The sequence below is a fragment of the Furipterus horrens genome, unplaced genomic scaffold (genome assembly GCF_987537825.1).
Source record: "Furipterus horrens unplaced genomic scaffold, mFurHor1.1.pri manual_scaffold_7, whole genome shotgun sequence".
Classification (NCBI taxonomy): Eukaryota; Metazoa; Chordata; class Mammalia; order Chiroptera; family Furipteridae; genus Furipterus; species Furipterus horrens.
The window spans coordinates 46,480,504-46,502,339 of NW_028327177.1; the positions used below are offsets into that span (position 1 = coordinate 46,480,504).

At 40.8% G+C, this 21,836-nt stretch overlaps 1 protein-coding gene across 6 annotated transcripts in view; it reads right to left on the reverse strand.

Annotated features, from left to right (window-relative positions):
- Window positions 1–16,717, reverse strand: part of FAM110B (family with sequence similarity 110 member B) — a 150,725-nt gene extending 134,008 nt beyond the window's left edge. For 4 of the 6 annotated variants that reach the window (XM_090283673.1, XM_090283664.1, XM_090283666.1 and 1 more), the window contains exon 1: window positions 16,614–16,717. The gene's annotated coding sequence lies outside the window, so the exon portion shown is untranslated. Of the gene's footprint in view, window positions 1–3,587; window positions 3,738–14,920; window positions 14,988–16,613 lie in introns of those variants that run through there. The other 2 variants (XM_090283672.1, XM_090283668.1) reach the window with 2 other exon arrangements.
- Window positions 16,718–21,836: the final 5,119 nt, after the last annotated feature.

Consider the following 21,836-nt stretch of genomic DNA (forward strand, 5'->3'; position numbering starts at 1 on the left):
ACATAGGAAGGGAAATGGTAGTTATGGGTTGGCCTCAGCACATGGGACAGGAAGTCAACTGTCCAGCCCCTCCTGGACCCCCTCCCTGTCCCAACAATAGAGTCCACCCTGATCTGGGTCACCTCTGACCTTTATTAAGTTGAAATCCACTTTCCCTCATGGGCCTTTGGTCAGAAATCTGTAGAACACCCCACAAAGGCCTTTCCAATACGGTCAACTTCTATTTCCTGAGTCCAGGTGTGTGCCAGGCTGAGGCAGCCATCTGGGATGGGGCAGCACCACCCTCCCCACTCCCCATGTGCTTCCAGCATGCATCTGAGGACCACCACTGGGCACACCCACGCCCTAGCCCTTCATACTCTCCTGCTGACATTAGCATTTCTTGCTGTTAATATTCCATCTTTGATGCATTTAGGTAAGTATTCTGCAATAGTAGGTATTCGCCTTCTCTCACAGTATTAAGAGAAATCTTTGTTGTTAATACCCAGCTAGCCTCAGTTCCAGAGAGAGCACACTATCTAATTCCAGATACAGCCTTCAGGAAGGGAGACCCTTCAGGAAAACCTAGCCAAGGATTCTTAACAACCCCTCTCGGGCATGGGTAGAGTGAAACTCGGGGCTTGTGCGAACAGCCCAGGCGCGAGGGCACCAGCCAGGGAAGGCAAAAGTGGGAATGCCACTCCACTCTGCCACGACCTCAGGACAGGGTACACCAGGTTGGGGAGGGCAGTGGGATCCATTCTGCCCCCAGCCAAAGCTGCACACAGCCCAAGTTCAACGAGGGAGTGATCTTCCACTCCCAAATGACTTGACGATCTCACCTCACCTCTTGGCACCAATGTCCTTATTAGTAAAGCAGGACCATAGTGATATCAACCTTGCAGGGTTTTCTGAGAAAAACATGGAATGATCCCAGGTGACCTCCAGCAGCCCCACACAGTCACAGGAGCCCGAAGGACTGCCTGTCCACACACACTGTGACCAACCAAATGCCCAGAGAGTGCCCTGTTTGTGACCCGGGAACATAATCAAATCCCTCTTTGAGATCTCCTACACAAGAAATAATTAAGTTTATTTATTTTTTCCATAGGACTCATTAAACTTATAATTTTTAATGGAAAAAAATGACTTCTAAGTATTTTCTTACCTACATAGAATATATAAGTAAAATTTAAAAGTTGCCCACCATTACTTTAATATTTAACATTTAATATGAAAGTTGCAACAAGGTCAAATATATAACTCCTACCTACCCAGAGTAAAGACATTAAACAACCTACTTATAGACCAAATATGACATTAAAAAGCCTGTAGTTTAACTTTATATTCTGCCTTCTTTCACAAAAAAGATGTGAGATACTTTCCAAAAATAAACTAAAATGAGAGGGAAACAAAATAGAATTTCTGGATCTAGGGAAAATTTAAGCATAAAAACAGAGATTATGATACAGAAGAAACTAGCCATGATTTCCTAAGTTACTATAATTGAGCTTCCATTTTACCTACTGTTTACTGTTTATATTTTTCAGATAATCACATTATTTTCCCTGCATGTTTCTGGCCAATTTTTAAAAATATGTGAAGTGACGATTACACCAGGAAATAACAAAGGCAGGTGTTACAATATCTTTACCAAAATATAGGAAGAGATGTTGGGAGGCTGCCTCTGGAATAATCTTCAATCAACGTGGGACATAGCATGGATGAGAGGATGGCTCAGTAGGAAGGAGAGAGGTTCTGGGACGGTCTACAATAGCGCCTTGCCACCTAAATGTTGCCTACAGCCACTTGCTGCATACTTGGAAGATCAACGTTGAGGGAACCAAAGTGGTCCATGCGCTATGTAAACTCTTGAAAAAAATCTTCCACAACAATAAGCCTCTTAGATTATTGAGAGCTCAATCCATAACTTTCAACTCAAGTTCAGAAAGCCTAATTGCAATACATAATTATCTGCTTCTGGATGGATACAGCCAAACAGGTGCCTAGTAGGCAAAGCCAGAAGGATTTTTGAGGAGCGATAGTGTGAAGGCCACTCTGTTACATGAATGCAGTACATCTCCAAAAGCACAGTCAGGATGATTTTGTCCTGGACATTTCTGAAAGTAATTCAAGACATTACCAAGCTTTCTACCATAGCTGCAGAAAAATCTCACATACTTATATGTGGAATCTAAGAAAGGCAAGCTCACAGAAGCAGACAGTAGAAGGGTGGTTGCCATGAGCTAGGAAGTGGCAGAGATGGAGAGATACTGGTCAAGGGGAACAAACATTTCAGTTATAAATTAAGTTTTAGAGACCTAATGCTCAGCATGGAGACTATAGTTAATAATACCATAGTGTCTACTTGAAATTTGCTGAGAGTACATCTTAAATGTTCTCACCATAATAAATAAATAAATAAATAAATAAATAAATAAATAAATAAAGTATGTCAGGTGATAGATGTGTATTAGCTTGACTGCGGCCATCATTTCACAATTGCATATATATACAAAAACATCACATCATACCCTTAAATATGTATAACTTTATTTATCAATAATACCTCAATAAAGCTGGAAAAAATCAACAGAACCAAGAGATCACAGGATTTTCTAAATCTCACAGATTAATTTGCTGTATTTTAAGTTGTTGGATAGGAACCATTAAATATAATGATTTTAATTTTAGACCAATTAATTCTAAGCCATTCTTTGTGAAAAGAGTTAGCTATCAGGACCAAGATAGGCCTTCTAAACAACCAGTAGAGGTGGGGTGATATCCTCCACATTGCCAGGGAACCTACTCATACATGCCTCTGTCAGAGTGCTACCACAAGGTCTTCGATTTTATTCAAGTGCTGTTCTTTCCAACCAGACAAAATTTTAAAGTTAGGGATAATATATTAATAGCACTATTACTCTTTATTCTCAGCAACTAGCAGAGTGCCTGGGCACACAAGCACTCACTAAATGTGTTCAATGCGTGCCTCCAGACCACTCCGCAGAACATAGCTGGTGTGGCACACCTTTCTTTTAGATCACTAAAACCTCATCAAACTTGACCTTATCACTGACATGAAACAAGCTCTATAGGAAACCAAGAGCATCCTCTAGCCTGTTCCTGACACAGCAGTCAATACAAAATATTCTGAGAATTGAGTTCAACCTGGTACCGACATGGCCACGCTATCAACCACAACTCTATGTTCTCTAAGTTGTCCGCAAGCTTAGCAGAGATGCACCAAATGTATTACAGAAATCCAAATATAAATCTGTAGTAAAGTTCTGATCTTCCAGCCTAGCAACATCATTAAAAAAATGAAGCTACGCATAATTTGTTCTTAGTGAAACTATTCTTGCTTTTAGTTACTACTACTTCCTTTTCTACAATTACACAACCATCTGCTTACTTCTATGATTTAGAATGCTGCCAAGGATATAAAGTAACATCAATGAATTAGAGAGTCTAGAATAACACCTTCCCATGGAAATACAATGCAAGTCAAAAATATGAACCATAAAAGTTTATTTTAACTTTTCTTAGAGCTGTATTAAAAATTAAAAGAGCCCTGGCTGATGTGGCTCAGTGGATTGAGCACTGACCTGCAAAACGAAAGGTCGCGGGTTCAATTTCCAGTCAGGGCACATGCCTGGGTTGTGGGCCAGGTCTCCAGTTGGGGGCGTGCAAGAGGCAACTGATCAATGTTTCTCTAGCACATTGATGCTTGTCTTCCCCTCCATCTCCCTTCTTTCCCTTCTCTCTAAAAATAAATAAAATCTTTAAAAAAATATTTAAAAGAATTTGGTGAAGTTAATTTTGATAATTATTTTATTTAGCCCTCAAAATCCAAAATATTGTTTCAATATGTAACATAAAATATTATTAAGAGTTACTTTGTATCCTTTTTAAAAACTAAATCTTCAAAGTCTAGTGTATATTTACTTACAGGACATCTCGGTGCAGGTCAGCCATGTATGCAGTGCTCAGTAACCACACATGGCCAACACTGCCATACTGGGCAGCACAGGCCTAGGACGTCCTGGTGCTTTCTGCAAAATCAGGGTATTTATCTTGATTCAGGCAACTCTTGTCTTCCACACAATCCTTCCAGATATTATCAATACTGGTACCTCAATTCCATCTGCAAATTCCTTCAACACCTGAGAGATCATTCACCTCAATCTCAAGGTACAAACTTCTCTCCGATTAGCAGAGTGGTCTCAGACTGAAGCTGCTGCTGTGAATATGATTTACGCTCCTCTATCAAGTCTTACAGATATGATAAGGCAGAGATACACTTTTATGACTTTGCATTTAAGTTACTTGAGCCTTGTGAAAGATGTGATTGTTTCTCCTGTTCTGTTTATTCAGACCATAGAAGGAAAATAATTAAAAAGGAGACATAATAGAGGCCTTTTAGAATAACAAAGATTGCATGAAGCAGAGAAGAGACAAATGAGCAACTCTGGCACAGGGAAGAGCACGCACAAAGGCAGGGAGGGATACACCCAGGACAGGAGTCAGAGGCGCATGGAGGCCCAGTCGGGGAAGACACGGAACAGCGAGCTAACAAGACTACATACCGGACACACAGTCAGGGCTTAGAGCAGCTAAGCAATGTGATGGAATGGTATCATCTAATTCTGGAGGAAGTACAGTAGAGACAGCAAAGGGAAGAAGGTTGAGGCAGGGAGATCAGAAAGAAAGGAAAAGATGACAAAGTCCTGAACTATGGTGGAAGGTGCACCAGGATTACAAAGTAGGGAGAGGCAGGAGAGGCATTTCAAGGTCAGATAAAGGGGGAAACCCAGGATGTGGGGATATTAAAGGGAATTAGGGGCCTAATTTCAGTATCACGGTGAGAGTGAGCTGCTGAGCAACCACTGGCAGGAGCATTGGCTGATGAATATGAGCCGTCTTGGCTGTCAATCAGGAGGCCTCTCCAGCTCACAGGGAGATGCCTGGTGTCAGCCTCAGCTCAGATGCAGGGGAAGAATTCACCCCCACTTTCCAAATGCAAGCTTTTCATCATTCCTATACTGTCGCTTCATTAGACCACAAGCATCAACTAATTATTAAAAATCTATGAGCAAAGACTGGAGTTGTTAACTATGTTTGCTATTTTAGGTTTGAAGAATTTACCCTTTTTTTAGTAGATGGACGTTTCTTAGAGTTCTGCTACCTTACATATCAAAATGCAAGAAATAAACCTTCTGAAATAATATTCCTTACATATTACTTTTTTGTTTAAAGGAAGGATAGAGGGGCCAAAATGTGACAGTAAAAAACAAAACAAAAATGACAAAGCCTTATTTTTACCCTATAATAAAAAGATAAATCTTTGCTCCATTGATGCTGCATCCCCCAAGTCAGGCAGGCAACATGTGATGCGCATGACACCACGTCACAGGACACTCTTCTAACAGTTTCAACAAAGGCAACAGCACATTTCCAAGGATGGACAAGGTCAGAAGCACCACAGAGGACACTTCAATTCTCTTACACCAGGCAGCAACTTGGGGTTAGGACTAGAGAAGTGAAGTTCTAACTAAGAGATGGCTGAAGATAAAGATGAAGTTCTAAGAGAGGGGTTCCGTATGTCTTAGAGCCCCAGAGTTTCAGCATGAGTGAACACTCAACTTCCACCAAACCCGGTAGCAGCACGGTCCCTGGCACACAGCAAGCACTCGAGTATTTTTTGACTAGGAAATGAAAGTGTTGCCAATGACTAGGGACACCACTATTCACTGTATCAGCTGACCAAAATCTGAGCACTGGTTCTGGAAAACAGCTTCAATTAAGCATCCGAATGGTACAACATGTTAGGCAAGAAGTTTTAGCTCTACATACTCTCTGCCCCAGCCGGCTTCATCTTAAGTCAGGTTTTTAGATAAAACTCTCCCCTGGGGTTTAATTAAGACCCATAAGCCAGCCTACTGGAATCTTCCAAGGTCACATCATGTTATCAGAAGACCACCCACCACTGTCATGGGCACCTGGGTCTTATAGCAAACTTGCTACTTGTGGTTGATCTTAGTCTCAAACCAACTCTTGACCAAAACAGGAACAAAAGAGGAGACTTAGGAAAGACCAAGCATTCTAAGCAAGTAAATATAAAAATGAACTCTTGGAGAAATTGATGACTTTAATTATATGCATCTGATTAGTTCTTGACCTCTTGAAGCCAGATGTCTTAGAAAGCAAAGATAAGACTGTGTATAAGCAAAAATACATCAACTATTTCAACTAGAAGATGAGGATGCCATCATGCAAATACAAAGAATATCAGTAAAGTGCTGAGAACAGTGCCAGGAACATAGTAAGCTCTGTACAAGAATCTGACTCAATAATATCATTATCACTAGTATTACGATTGATTGATAGTATGGGCTAATGGAGGAAAAATTAGAGGTGTGATTAATCTGTTTTACAAAAATTATATAGCATGCAATTTCTTCCTATATTCACTATCATGAGCAATAAATGGTATCTACCATCAAGTCTGATGTTGAAACCAGAAAATGTATGTTTTGAAGATTCAAAACATTTCCCTACCTGGTTGAAATCTAAAGACCAGATAAGAGTGAAAACCAGACATAATTATACAAAGTAACTACTATCACTTTAAATATGAACATAACTTGTGTTGGAGAGACATCATAAAGGAGAGACTTAGCCCGTCTCGGTCATGGCCAGAAGGCCATCTCCATGTGCACCATGCAAAGACCACACAGAGAAGCGGGGAGGCAACAACACTGTTTCCCTTGCACAGAGAGTACTTCTGTGGAGGAACACAGACACTGTCTCCACCCCTGATGAAAACACTGTCTCACTAAAGAGACAGTCACAAAACCAAGCACACATCATAAAACGCAGCAGCCAGTTGGCTCGATGAAGGGGGTGTTGATCAGGAAGGTAAAGGTGAAAGCCTTCGTGGAAGGGTGGGACTTAGAGTTGGGTACCTTGTCCCACCATTGTAGGAGTCACATCATTTAAACAGGCTTGGAAAACAGTATTTTTACAAAGTGTTTTCAAAACAGTTTACCTAATTCCTCAAACACTTTGATTATAATGTTGTACAAGTGTGTGGTGGTTAGTTTTATGCATAAACTTGGCTGGGCCATAGGGGTGTGCAGATATTTAGTTAAAAGATTATTCTGGGTATATCTGTGAGGATGTTTCTGGATGAGGTTAACATGTGAATTGGTAGACAGAGCAAAAGCAGACTGCCCTCCTCACTGTGTGTGAGAGCCTTACACCATTGGTTCTCTTGGGATACCAGCTCGCAGATAACAGACTGTGGGACTTCTTGGCCTCCATAATTGCATTAGCCAATTCCTTATAATAAATTTCTTTGAGGTAGAGATAAATAGAGATAATGAGGGGGATGAAGGGGGGGAGGGAGAGAGGGAAAAAGAGAGAGATATTAAGATTGAGATCCTATTGGTTCTGTTTCTCTGGTATATGTGATTAATAAATACCATCCTGTTAAATAAAAAATCCAAATTAAAATGAAGACATTTAAGTATTTCAGTTCAGACACAAAATGTGTAAAGACATATGACAATGTCTTGGATTTTGAATTAAAGGCCTTGTGATGTGGTCTCTATCACTAACTTATGGTGCCTAAATGCCTTTTGGGAAAGGTGTAAAGAACGACAGAGCTTTTCAACAGCTGAATGGTTCACAATGAAATTTTTCTATAAGAGAAACGTGCAAACAGCAATGGGGAATTAACAACCAAAGCCGTTTAGTCCTGTGCTAGTGAATTCCTAAAGAAAAATACCTGTAGGAGAAATCAGATAAGCAAATCAGGCCACAGGAGCTGGAACAGGTTGCACTGGGTGAGGGTAAAGCTGCTTCTGACTGGGAAACAGGGCCCATTCTGAACACCAGGCCTTCATACACGTACACACTCACCCACAATCACACACTCATATATACACATGCTCTCACATACACAAACATCCAGTCACACACATACTTGCAAATACACAAACTCACAACATGCACACTCACATAAACACACACACACACATTTGCACACACACATGCACACACTCACATAAACACACATTCTCACACATAAACTCACACTCACATGCTTGTACACACACACATAAACATACACACAAACTATCTACATGGTATATGTGGGACTCCCATCACTTTTAGGGAAAATTCACTTAAAACCAATTTTCAAACAATATAGGTCAGTAATTTTCAACTAGTGTGCCACAGCACACCAGTGTGTCACAATAATTTTTATTATTTATTTTTGTAATGTATTTTTATTGTATTTTTCCATTACCATTTATCCCCCTTATATCCTCTTCCACCTCCACCCACCCCTCATTCCCCTGCAATCATCACACTGTTGTCAGTGTCCATGAGTCCTTTTTCCTCTATTCCTCTGTCCCCTAACCACTCCCCAGAGCTGTCAGCTGCTCTCGATCTATGAGTCTGTCTCTATTTCACTTGTTAGTTCAGTTTGTTCATTAGATTTTTAAAACATACAATACCTGACTATTTAGAGGCACTGACCTCTTTTCCCTTAGATTGCCAAATAAAAAACTGACAACAGCCAACACAACAATAGCTGTCTGATGTGGCTGCTCTGTCTTGAACCATAAAGACAGAGATCATATAACAGAGTTGCATCTAATTGGTCACATCACGTAATAAGGTTGTGTCTGATTGGTTAAGTCTTGGTACCACAAATCCTTATATACAAGTATAGAATCCTAATTTTTTAAAAAGTCACTTTGGAATAAAAGGAGTAGGTAATTACTATTATTATTTTTTGTAAATCAATCAAAATTACACCTATGTTTTTGTCAGATCAGCAAAAAATAATATTTTAGAATTTTAGTAATTAGTTTATGTGTACCATGAGATGAAAAAGGTTGAGATCTGCTGATGAAGATAGACCACAAATTTCTGTCACTACCTAAAATAATACTTCAATGTCCCACAAAATATATATTTTTATGACAGTTATATTCTCTCCCCTATAAGAACTATAAACATAAATTCACTAACAAGAATTAGAAAAAATACAATCTACATTAAATTAAAGAATTAAGTCGCTATCCCTTCAAAGATCCCACTCTGGCCAAATCATAAAAAGGTTCACAGTCACATACCTGACTCATTTTGTAGGTTAGAACAAAGCCTGCAGCACCTATGAAAAGGTCCATGACTAGTCACAATCAAAACCAACACAATGACCTCTCATCTTCTCATGGTGACTGAACAAGAACAAAATTTATTGGGAAGACAAACATCTTATTCTTAAAAAGTCACAACATTCCAATGAATGATGATTCGAGTAAGCACAGGCCAGGGATAGATCAAAAGAATTTTAAAAATTCCCAAATCACAATCAAGTGTACGACAAGCCTCCCAAGTCACCTTGTTCAAACTATGTAATCAAAACACAGACCTACTATCAGGACTCATTGGTATTTCCCAACACTGCTGAGCTTCCAGGTCCCAAGTGTCTCTTTTTGCCCGTAAGTGGAAATGGTAGCCAGGGAAAAAAAGACGACCAACAGTTTACACATGTGTGTGAATATGTATATACATACACTTGTCATTGTGGGGTATCACACAAGGATTTGAAAAATAAGTCTTTATATTTTATTCACTAACTTTCACCCAAAGACTGTAGTCAACAAGCAAGCAAAGTGAAAGATTAAAAGCCTGGAGAAAAATCTATAAGTATTATTATTTCTAAAATGGGTACCATTTCCTTTTGAAAGAAAAGCATCAAAATCAACGCATTAACAAAAGTCATTATAACAAGATGTGGTATTATAAGCAACATAATATAACTTAGAAACCAGATGAATAATCCAAAGTCCAGAATGCTGAGTGAGCAGCTGTATTAGGCCTCCAGCTGCAGCCCCAATTTCAGTGCTAGATTCTGTGGTGACCACAGCAGTCTGATAGCATTGGTTCTTTTTACAGTGGGCACATTTCCCTACCATGTCTACTCTTGTGGCTTTTATAGGAGTTGGGTGCTGGTAAGCTGGCATCTCAGGTATTGGGCAGGTCTTAGGTGACATTTGGCTTGCAGATGAAGCAAGTGACCCCCTCTGAACTTCCAGGATAAAATAGTAAGTATGTCCAACTACCCCAAGAAACCCACGTTTCCAAATACAAACTCTCTCTAACCTCCGATCCCCCTCCCCCACCAAAGACTGCTCGGAACCTGTCCACTGGATATATATATATATTCATCTCATAGCACAGAAAACAAAGTGAGAAAATCCCTGCCTACTTTTGCTGTGCCTTCAAGGTCCTCAGTCTTAGCAGTGTCACCCTCACACTTCACCGAGTAAATACACATTAAGCCCTGTGATGTGGTCTCATGCTGTTCTAGGCACTGCCAATAGAGCAGTTCCCATCATAGGGTCCCTTTCAATGTGGAGAAATGTACTTCCAACATGTAGACAAATTACACAAATTCAGTTAGGAATGGGGGTTATGAACAAAATAAAATAGGATCATGGAAAAGAGAGTGGCTGAAGAAATGGCTACATGAGCTTCAGTGGCCAAGGTGAGTCTCTGAAGAAGCAACTTTCACCCTGTGACCAGTACGATGAGAATATACAAGACAGATGGAGCGATACAGGAAACCCATGGGAGGTATTTTGCAGATGTCATCTTACTTACGCCTCATAACAACCCTATCAAGTAGGTACTGTACTCATCCCCATTTTACAGATCAGAAAACCAAGGTTCCATCAGCCTCAGTAACTCTCAGTTTCCCACAGAGCCAATCTTTGCTCTCAGACAGACTCAACTAGAAAACTCTCTCAGTAACCAACTGACCTGTTTCCTGGCCTACAACTAAGTGTTTGACCTGGAATCCCCATGGCTGTGATCAAGCCTTCTCCCTGCCCTGGTGTAAGAGAGGGGAACAAAGCTTTTAACCACCAAGTGATCTGCCACCCGTTCTGGATATGCACACGGTGTACCTGACTTGTAAATGAGCTGTAGCTCTACTGAGCTGTCTCATAGCCATGCTGTTCTGCAGCCACGCTGTATCACAATTGAGCTATTTGCATTGAATAAAGTTTCTTTCTTCAACACTCCCCAAACTGGGGACTCCTGTTAGTATTGAACTGGCACCAATGACCATCAGTTGACATCTCCTTAGTGGTATATATATATATATGTATATATATATATACATATATATATAGATATAGATGCATTTTAAGATCAAGGCTGTGAGAGAGTAGGACAAATTCCGAATCCTACAAACATCAAATTCCCTCCATCTCCTCTGCTTTCCTCGCAGACCAACTGGCACTGGTTGCCACAATAGCTTTCTAACCAGCTGCCCGCTTCCACTCCTTCCCAATAGCTCATTCTCTACAAAGCAGAGTTGCCAGTTCTGAAAATTAGAGCCTGGCCCTCCTTATATCAAACCCTCCAGTGGCTCCCACGACATTTAGAATAAACAGAAGCTTCACCCATGGCCTGCAAGGCCCTGCTGATCTGGGTCCTTTGCTACTGTCTCCCGCTCCTCCTAAAGGAAGGTTCTACCTGCCTCAGGGTCTTGACACAAGCCATTCTCTCTACCCAGAGAACTTCCAATGGTTGCCCCTTTTTTTCACATGAGTTTCATCTTAAACATTCTCCATGAGGCCCTCCTGAACCACTCAGTCCATATCAGAATGCCACCCTCATGCCTGACTGCACTTAATTACTGCTTTAAATTAGCCTGTCATTTATTTATTTATTTTATTATCATTTTATTTTCTCCCACCTTACATAGTAAGTCCTCAGTGAGGCAGGGACTTTGCCATTCCTGGATGCTGCTTATCCCCAGTACCTGGCACATAATAAATCCTCTATAAATATTTTTAATATAATAATCATAATAGAAAAAATTACTAAACAACATTCTTTCACATAACTTCTTTCCTTTCATTAAGTTCCAGTCAATGGGGAAAAAAAAATTTGCTGGCAAGGAGATCATTCTGAAACTTATCTGTGATCCCTCCTAAAAAAGACAAAAAGAGAAAACCACCTTCTAATGGGGCTATGAGGGGAAAAAATGCTTTACATTACAACATAACCACTCAAAAATTTCCCATATGCTTCTGAAGTATATTTTTAAAAGCTGTATCTGGAACTGGACAATTTTAAAACCCATTGATCTCACTCTGATATACAAAACACACCACAGTATTCTTATAAATCATTTAGAAACCTGTCTGCCAAATGACATATTGCTTCCTTTTGCTTAGGATTCACTTTTGAACTTCTCCCTAAAGTGTTTACAATTTTAAAATCCCAGCTTCAACTCCAGTTTAAAACTGTTGAATCATCCACATGTTCACTATTTTTATCACCAAACATACCAAAAAAAGGAAGGAATTTGTTTCCTCTACTCAAGTTTCCTGAGAACAAAACAAAACAAAAGACAAGGCTCATGTCTTTCAATACTGTGTGTATGTGATTTTTCTTATGAGATTCTAACTGTAAAATGTTAAAAATGTAAAAAACAACATCAACAACAACAACAAAAAACCATACACACATACAGTCCCTTCTCACAAGTAGGAAAAAAACCAAATGTATCAAAATAGGAATATGTGTGATTTAAGTTTATTAATTTTGTATAACAAAAGATCATCCAGAAAAAAATCCCAGCTTTAAAACAGGATGAAAATGTGTCCTGTAATAGTGCTGAAGCCTTACTGATATCTTAAACATCTTCGTTAATTGTTTGGATGATGACATCCAAGAACAATGAATTACTAAATTTCTTAATACTAGTCTCCAAAATCTTCTATGCAAATTATTCCATACCTTCTCCTATCAAAGTTCAGAATCAATGCTACCTTTAGCTTCTTTGATAAACATTTTGGGCATAATTTGTGTTTTCTTCTGAACAACTCTCAAATATTTTTTGGTTTGTTTCTATAATGCTTTTATCACCAAAAGTTTACCATTTAAAAATAATAAACCAGGCTCTGGCTAAAGTGTAAAATTAAAAAAAAAAATACATAGAATAGGGTTTTGAGCCAATGTTTCATTAATCATCATAATCCTCTCTGATGTATTTAAGTGATCAAAATGAATAAACCTCCTTTAACCCAAAGGAAAGAAAGTCATGGAGGTACAGAATCAGTAGGACTTTTGCCATATCACCTGAGCGACAAGGCCAAAACCAGACCCAAAGCTATTACTTCACGATCTAAGCCAGTTGCATTGGCCTTCACATAGTTCAAAGAAGTTAAACCTGCCATCCCCCTCCTTGACTCTCTTAAAATAAGCAATCTTTAACAAAGTATTATGAAATCTTAGATTTCATCTGAAAATTAAAAACGGCTTCATTTCTCCTGTTTTGGACTCTTTTAAGATCAAATGCTACCCAGGAATTTCAAAGCTTGTCATTGAGTTATGAGGAAGAGATTTGTTGGTATCAAACAGAAAAAGAATGCAGTGAATGCTTCCTGAGTGTGCAAACCATAGATTATTCCACATGGCATGGTGGAAAGATCCATGGGTGCCAGAGGAACACACACACCTGGATAAAAACTGCAGCTTTGCTACTTGCTAACTACATGATTCAGCCAAGTCACTTCACCTCACCTGCAGAAAGGAGATAACAGCAACCATCCTGCATTAGAGGAGTAAAGAGAATGTTGCATAAACAGCCCAGGACTAGGCCAGGCCCAGCGCCGGCCCACAGAGATAACTCTGACTATAATCCAGAAAACCCTTGTTCTGAGTGTATTCACTTTCTACTCTCAGTGCTGTACTAAATAGAATGAGTATACTTTTCTTTGATGAGTCATAGCTTTGCAGAGGTTCAGTCCTCACCCTTATTATCAATTCTCATTGCATCACACTGGGAGTCAGAAAAAATGATAAAAATCAGAATGACTTAATTTAGTCATGATGCAAGTCAGTTTCTTAAATTTATTTCTCCCTCTTAGAAGTAGTGAAAAAAAAGTCCAGATTAGTTGGGGATCCTTTAGGCTCAGAATGATTAATCTTACTCTGTTGTGGAGAAATAAGAATAAGGGTAAAGTTGACTAAATAATATTTTTACAAGCAACATTTGTCTTAACACCTGGAATAGTATGATTTTCAGAGAGATAAATCTGGCCAACTAAATAGTATTAAGAAGTTGAAAACACAAAGGACAAATTTTTAAAATGTTTATTCCTAAAAAGATTGTTAGATGCTGTCTTTGGGGTGAGAGTATATTTCTGGGAGAGGGGCAAGTGTTTGGGTTGCTAAATTGATCCCTTCAAGTCTTCTCCAGCACACATGTGCCTCCTCCTCCAGCATTACCCACAGCACCATCTACTGCCACCCAGAGCCTATAGCAGCTTTGCGTCTGCAGGGACCCAAGAGTTAACACCATGCCTTTGCTTAGCTAACTAAACTGTTTAGGAATAAAAAAGATGTCACTTCACAGTTAAATGAAGAGGAAAAATATCTCAAAATGAAAGTACACTCCTGACAGTCTTTTGAAATATCTAGGTAGCAAACAATCTTTTGATTACTGTCTTATGGCAAGTAGGTAGTTTTAATTTTTCTTAGCTAGTTAGGCTATAAATACTGCTCTAAAGATTTTAAAGCACAAATAAGAATTACATGCTCTGGTTGATGTGTATACAGGATATATGTTTATCTTTTATTACCTTTTAACACTGTGGGAGTTACCTAACTGCTGTGTCAACAGGGCTCTTTAAACTAAGATTTGGAAGTATTATTCTAAACCTAGAGAACAAGAGGGTTTGGCGATGGGGTTAATAGCCCAGGTTTCTACTAAAGTGTAGGCTTCTCCTTAGAAAACGAGGCCCCTAAGGATAATTAAGTCTCCTTATATGCCCAGGTTCAGGGCTGTGGTCTGACCCTTACACATCTACCACATAAGATTTGCTAAATCAATTCTTACCTTGCATAACAATACACAAAACAGCTTGTCAGTCACAGCAAAACAACAATCCAACCTCAATTCTGACCTAAAATTAAACCACAAGCTTAAAAAAGACCATGATTTGAAAGACCTGAAATTAAAAAAACAAAAAAAAAAACATCAATTTTCCACACAGACAAAAACACATGGGTTGATAATAAAAAATTTTAAATTAAAAATAAAACTAGCCAACACTTACCTAGCACTGTGTTCCAGGCACTGGTCTAAGCCCTTTACAGATTATCAGGTTAATAAAGCATCACCATTTCCCTGTTCAAATAGTGACTTTACTGTTGCATGATCTATAATAACACCATAGATTAAATACCACAGGGTAAATCAATGGGACATTTCCTACCGACAAAGAATTTTGGCGGATCATTAACTTGGCCTTGTGTTAAAATAGCCATGCTTAATAAATAGCTCATCTGAAGATCAGGGGTCGTGGGATCACAAAATAAGTAGAACAAGTTAATGCCGGTATTTTTTATGGAAAGACTCTTAAGTGTAAACTGAGTGGGGTGCTAAGTAAATATCTTCAATGTTAAGAGGGGAACTGAAGAAAATGGAAGTCATACTAATTTATTTTGCAAAGATGCTGTGCTACTATCATATTCCACTTTTCAAAAATAGTCCAGTTTCCGTAGTGCTTACAACACCAGCGGTGCGATGTTGTCACGGACGTGTGCCAGATTCTGCACAGGACATGGCTGGGAGGAAAAACCCAGAGTTTGCCTTCTCTTAGGCAGAAAAGAAAGCCTGCTCGCTTTGGTGGCTCCAAGCCTGAATAACAACTTGAAAGGGTTAAAGAGCCGGGCACCAGGTGTTTTCTTTCCACTTTCCAGAGTAATTTAAGCATGCACCAAAGTTCTCTCCGCCTCCCTCCCTTCCCACAAGCCCGCAGAGAGGGAGAACTGTCACTGCCTCTCACACTGTGCAGCTCCTGTTCTAACGACAATCCGAGGGCACTAGGCTGGGCAGCAGGCAGCAGGGCTTTCTGCAGCCTGTACACGCTTTGTTGCCAAGTTATGAGCTCTGCTGGGTGATGGAGGCACGCGCGAGCCAAGGATAATTAAATTCTAGTTCAAATCTGTATGCTTTCAAAGAAACTAGAGACAACTGATACCAAGGCTGGAGATGGTGCGCATAACCAAAAACAAACTTTCAGAGTCAGATCTACATTATTGCAAGAACTCCCAGACAGCGATTAGGAGATACTAACACCCGAGGTTAGAGACCTTTTCAGGAGACTTGGCTGAGCAGAGTGCCCGTCCCTCGCCAACCCTACTCCCGGGGCAACGAGCGGGTGCGCTTTCGGAACCCACCGCTCGGGCGCCTCAAGCTCGCACCCACTCCGCACCGCGGCCAGCTAGTCCCGGCACGGTTCCCGGGGCCCTTGCCTGGCCTCCTCCTCGTAGAGCCCGGGACGCGCAGCGGAGCGCACCGGGGGCGCAGGGAGAGCAGCAGCGCCGCGCCTACCCTCACGGCCCAGAAAGCCGGCCCGGGTCCATCTGGGCCAGCGCGGCCCCGAGTCCGGGTTGGACCGAGACCCAGGCCGGGTGCGTAGGCTGCAGGGGCGGACCCGGCTACTCTCCGGCCGCGCGCGGCTTCGGTATTGTCCATAGTCGAGGTGCTCCGCGGTCCCCTGACCCGGCCACCGGCCCAGCCTTACCTCCGTCGCTTTCTCTGGTCCTGGGTGATGCAGCCCGTGCCGGGAGCCAGGTTCCCAGGGACGGAGAGAAGGGAGAGTCGGGGCTCGCGAAAGACGGGATCCGGGCCGCCGCAGCCTCTGGAGGGCCGAGCACGGGCCGCAGGGGCCGCCAAGTCCTCGCCGCCGCCCCCACGGGGACACGAGCAAAGAGTGTACGGGAATGGCCGAGTGGGCCGAGGACGCACGGCCGTGGAGGACCCCGGCTAGCAGCGGCCGCGATGGTTCAGTCTGCACCGAATGGGAGGACTCAGGCAGGCTTCGCCGGAGAGCGAGGGAGGGAACTTGAAGCGACTTGCTGTGGCCCAGAACGCGTGTCCCTGTGCAGAGTGCACGCCCCCGGAGCGCACCGCCCCGCCTCTACCCGCCCCGTCCCCACCCCCTCCCACTTCCCACTCCCCACCCCTGCATCTCCACTTCTAGCCCTGCCCCCTTCCCCGTCTTCTACCCCTCGCCTCCCTCCCATTCCCAAATCCCTCCCTTACACTTTCACCTCCAAACTCCTCCACCACACCCACCCCGCCCACTTCCAAACCCCCTCCATTATCACCGCCCCCACTATCACCCCGTGAAGAATCTCCTGCTTCTCTATTGTCAGGGAGCCCCAGATCAGACTACGCAGTACTGAGACCTAGAGCCTGTTTTGTGACTGTGATAACCCCAGTAGGTAGTCAACCCATCTAGATGATCTTCGGTGCTTGCCAACGTTTTCGGTTGACTTTCATATACTTAAATGGGCCACTTTAGTATTTGTAGATTTAATTTCTGAAGGCATTTTTAAGACTCCAGTAAAGAATATAGAAAAAAAAACTTCAAGCAGGATGGATGTGCTGCCCCTAGAGTATGAGCCAGCTGATGTTTCAAAATTAAGCAAATGTTTTGGAGTACATCATTATTCATCACATAATGTATAGTTTGCTAATGCTTTTGCTTTAGATTTGCTTAAGAACTTGGTTGGTTTTTAGAGCGTTTTGTTATTTTAGGACAAGTAAGCACATTCTAGTATAGTATATATATATATATTTTCTATTGGGAACTCTACAATATGAAATCCATTTTTATCAAAATGGTTGAATGAGAGCAACTCACAACATAATTCTCTAAAATATTTAGCAAATATTTCTTTTACACCTTTAGTATATTTAAAATACAATTGCATTCATCCTATTTTCTCAGAAAGATCATCTATATCTGAATTGTGTGACTGTTTTATTTTGTTTCAAAAATTATCAAAAAAATAAAATCAGACTTCCATAATAGATTTTTGGCTATCTGCAAGACAACTATTGTAAGAAAGTGACATGATACAGGGTTTTAAATGCAACCTTCCTCTGGCATGCTAATGCATTCCATGTGATCACAGATTATGTTGTGGTCTCCATTAACTCCAGGCTTGCCAATTAGAGTGCATCTCATGTCCTGGGCACAAAGGGAATGAGGGAAAACGGGGGATTCTTTTTCTGAACTGATACGGCAGCTTCTGAGACCAAGCCATGTAAGCTTGCAGCAGTTGGAGGTAGCCTCCTAGAGAGGAAAGCCAAATGAGCAGTAGAGACAGAAAGCACCCTGATGACATTAATCAGTCCCTCCAGGCTACCACCACTGAAACCAGTCAAAGCCCCTGGACTAATGAGGAAATGCACCAATAAATTGTCTTTCTAGCTTATGCTATTTTGAATTCGGTTTCTTTTGAAAATACTCACTTGTAATAAAGCCAGAAAAGATTCCCATATGAGCCATGCTCTAAAAATCAGAAATGACTTCTAGCTTCTTTATCATTTAAATTCCTTCTTCGTGATAAAGTATATGCCAAGGAGGTCCCTTAGTAGGAAGCCCTAACTTTTAACAGGATTAAGATTCTCATTGAGTGTATTACTATTGCCCAATGTAGAGTTAACATTTTCATACTGCCTTTGCCAAAACCCCAAATTAATAAAAGATGTGGTTAAAGAACTGAAGAGAGAGCAATAAAACATCTAAACCAGAACGTCTTATTAATTACTCCAATCAAACGTGCCTTTGCAATCCCCAATATTTGCTAGTATAGGACAATTCCTCTTCTCTGAACTGGAAATAATATGATCTGCTTCAGACTTTCAGGAATTGTTGAAACTGGTTTGTTGTGCTGGAGTTTTACTGTGTTGAGTATTGTTCAGGAGAAGTAAGCCACTGGCTTATGCTTGGAATTCTTTTGTTTCACAGATATTTTTATCTCTAAAAGTATGTAACAATATTTGACTAATTCCGTAACAAGCATCCATACACTACTCAGTATGTTGCTTAGCCACACTCACAGGTCACTGCGAGCAGCGGGAATGCTGGTGTCATGGGGGTGGGCCTGGCAGATGGACATAAAGGCATTGCTCTGAGTCTGGGACTGCAGGCATGGTTTTTTATGGGAACAAAATACCACATCAGAGTTTTCACTAGTCTTTTTTTTCAGATGGGCATGCACCTAGTTGTGTCAACAACCAGTGAAGTTCCATGAATAAAAGAAGCCCATGAGCTGAATAAGAATGTATTATAAACAAATTTGAGCCTCACAAAGAACAGTATAAGGAGGTTGAGGTGAACCATCTTCAGAAACATGGCAAGGTGACTTAGGAGGACAAGTAAAGACAAATTAGTTCTGGAATCTAAACCCAGTTCTGAGTGGCACTTGTTCAAATGACTGGCTATGATTCCCCAGGGATAATGTTAGTTAAATATCCAGAGTTCCCTAGAATCCATGTGCTGGATCTGTGTGATGTCTGTGCCATTTCCTTACCCAAGAGTGGTACAACAGCCTCTCAGTTAACCTAGGCTCAGACAGCCCCACCTGTCTAGAACTCTCCTTGGAAACATGGTGTTTACCAGTGGTTTTCAAGCCATGAAATGGAATTGCCTGGAGTGCTTCTAACAACCAGGTCTCCAGGATGAGGGGAGGAGGGACAGAGTTGTATTTTTTAAAAGTTCCCCTCAGATATTGTGATAATCAGCCAGGGTTAAGGTAAATAAGGTCTGTGAATCTGTGCTCTTAATTCCAAGAAAAATACTTTAGAAGCCCTCTGATCAGACACCATTGACTTAAAATTGTATTTGAAATTAAAGATAGTGATTGAATCAGCTCAATGTGTCATTTCTCTGAACAGCCTTCTCGTTTACAGTGTAATATAAAGAGCATTGAGAAATGCTCCTTAGGAGAAAGGGGAGGATTTGGCAGAAACAATTACACTGAGAAAGGACAGCTCACAGCAAGGCTGAGATAAGAGCATCACTAACTAGAAAAATGTTGTAAGTTACTACAGTAAGCCATCCAGAGGCCACTCCTCCAGAGGCTACAGCCCCAAAGGTTATCTCTTATTGCATATTTCGTAGTTTATTACATGTTGATGATGATTAGAGGAACCAAACTAATTGAATTATGTTCATGAATACTGACCTATTTAATATTAAGTAATATCTATCATTTATTTGTCTGTGTTAGGCAATTTACAAGCCTAATTTTTAGTCTTCACAATGGCCCTAAACATAAATATGACCCCCATTTTATGAACAAGAAGCTCAGGCCCAGGGAAGATGAATGACAATCTAAGGTCATAGGATTAGTAATTAAAGGATTAAAGACTCAACCATGTGACCCCAAAGCATATATGTCTTTTACTCTAAACCAAACTTGCCTATGTATGAGTCATATGAATCACCTATGCGATAATATAGTCCCTAGCCACATGTGGTTATTTATATTTAAATAAATTAAAATTAAATTGGAGGAAGTCTTCAATTTCTCAGTCACACTAGCCGTTTTTCAAGTGCTCAATAGTCACATGTGGCCAGCTAATCCCTGTTAAATGGCACAAATAAAAAATAAAAATACAACTTTCCATCACTGTAGAAAGTTCTGTTAGATGACACTGATGCTTCACATATTTGTCTGTGTCATCAAGTAAGGCAGTGTTTTCTGTGACTGAATTTTTCAAGTAAATTACTCCAACTCTTTTATGTTAATTGTTTTGATATAATTCTAAAACATGTAATACATTTATGTGCTTGTGTCTTAGTTTGAGCTGTGATAATAAGACTGAGCAGCTTACAAACAACACATATCTGTTGTCTTGAAAGTCCAAGTTCAAGATGTCAGCAGATTCCACGTCTGGTGAGAGCCTGCTTCTTGGTTGATCATAGATGGCCATCTCCTCACTGTCTTACGTGAGGGAAGCAAGATGCTCTGTAAGAGTCTCATTTTATTAGGGCACTAATCTCATTCACGAGGGCTCCATCCTCATGACCTAATCACCGCCAAAGGCCTTACCTACTAATAACATCTCTTTGGGGATCGGACTTCAATGTATGAATTTGGGGGTACACATTTAATCCATTCAGCCTGCCTTAATCAGCAGAGTACACTGAGCTAAGTGCCTCTTTAAGGCATGCAGGGCAAGGTACTCACCTCAATTGACCTAAATACGAGCTGTGTGGAGCCTATGCTTCTCTCTCCTCCTCTGGCTTCTCTGTTCTCACCTTCACTTCCTGTTTCTCAACTGTCTGCTTGCTGTTGGCCACATTACAGTACTTGCTGACATTCTGCCCTCTGCCTGCTTCTGTTTCTGCTTATGCACTCTCTCTATGAGTTTTTTTCTAATTCCATGTCTCTGACTGCCACAGGTTTGCAAGGGACTCCAGAATTTGATCTCTAACTCCCACCTCATTTTCTGAACTCAGAGAAGTTTGTTTTTTCTAGCCCTTGGCTAGCCTAGTGATACTCAAAGGTCTATCTGTGGACCAGCTGTGTGGTCTTTGAATTGTTTGTTACTGCTCTAGGATAAGAGAAGTCTAGAAAATGGAAACCTGTGTTTAGAAACTTTTATAGCAATTTGATATTGCTGGGGCATTATGTTGTATTTTATACAATGTATATAATTAACAGACTGCAAGGGATTGGAAATTAAAAACAAAAAAATATATATACTCTGTACTTGACTCTATTTGGCTATCTCCTAGGCCCACAATGCTCATTACAGCACCTGTCCTTAACTGACACATCAGTCAGGATTCAGGCAGGAAATAGGGAACAGGGCAACGCAGGGAACTCTGTACAAAAGTGCTAGGGAAGCTGAAAGGACAAACGGGAAGGTGAGTCAACCCAGATCTTAGCAGCAGCAGAAAACTCTACCATAAAGAGCACAGATAAAGGAGTTGGAAGCAGTG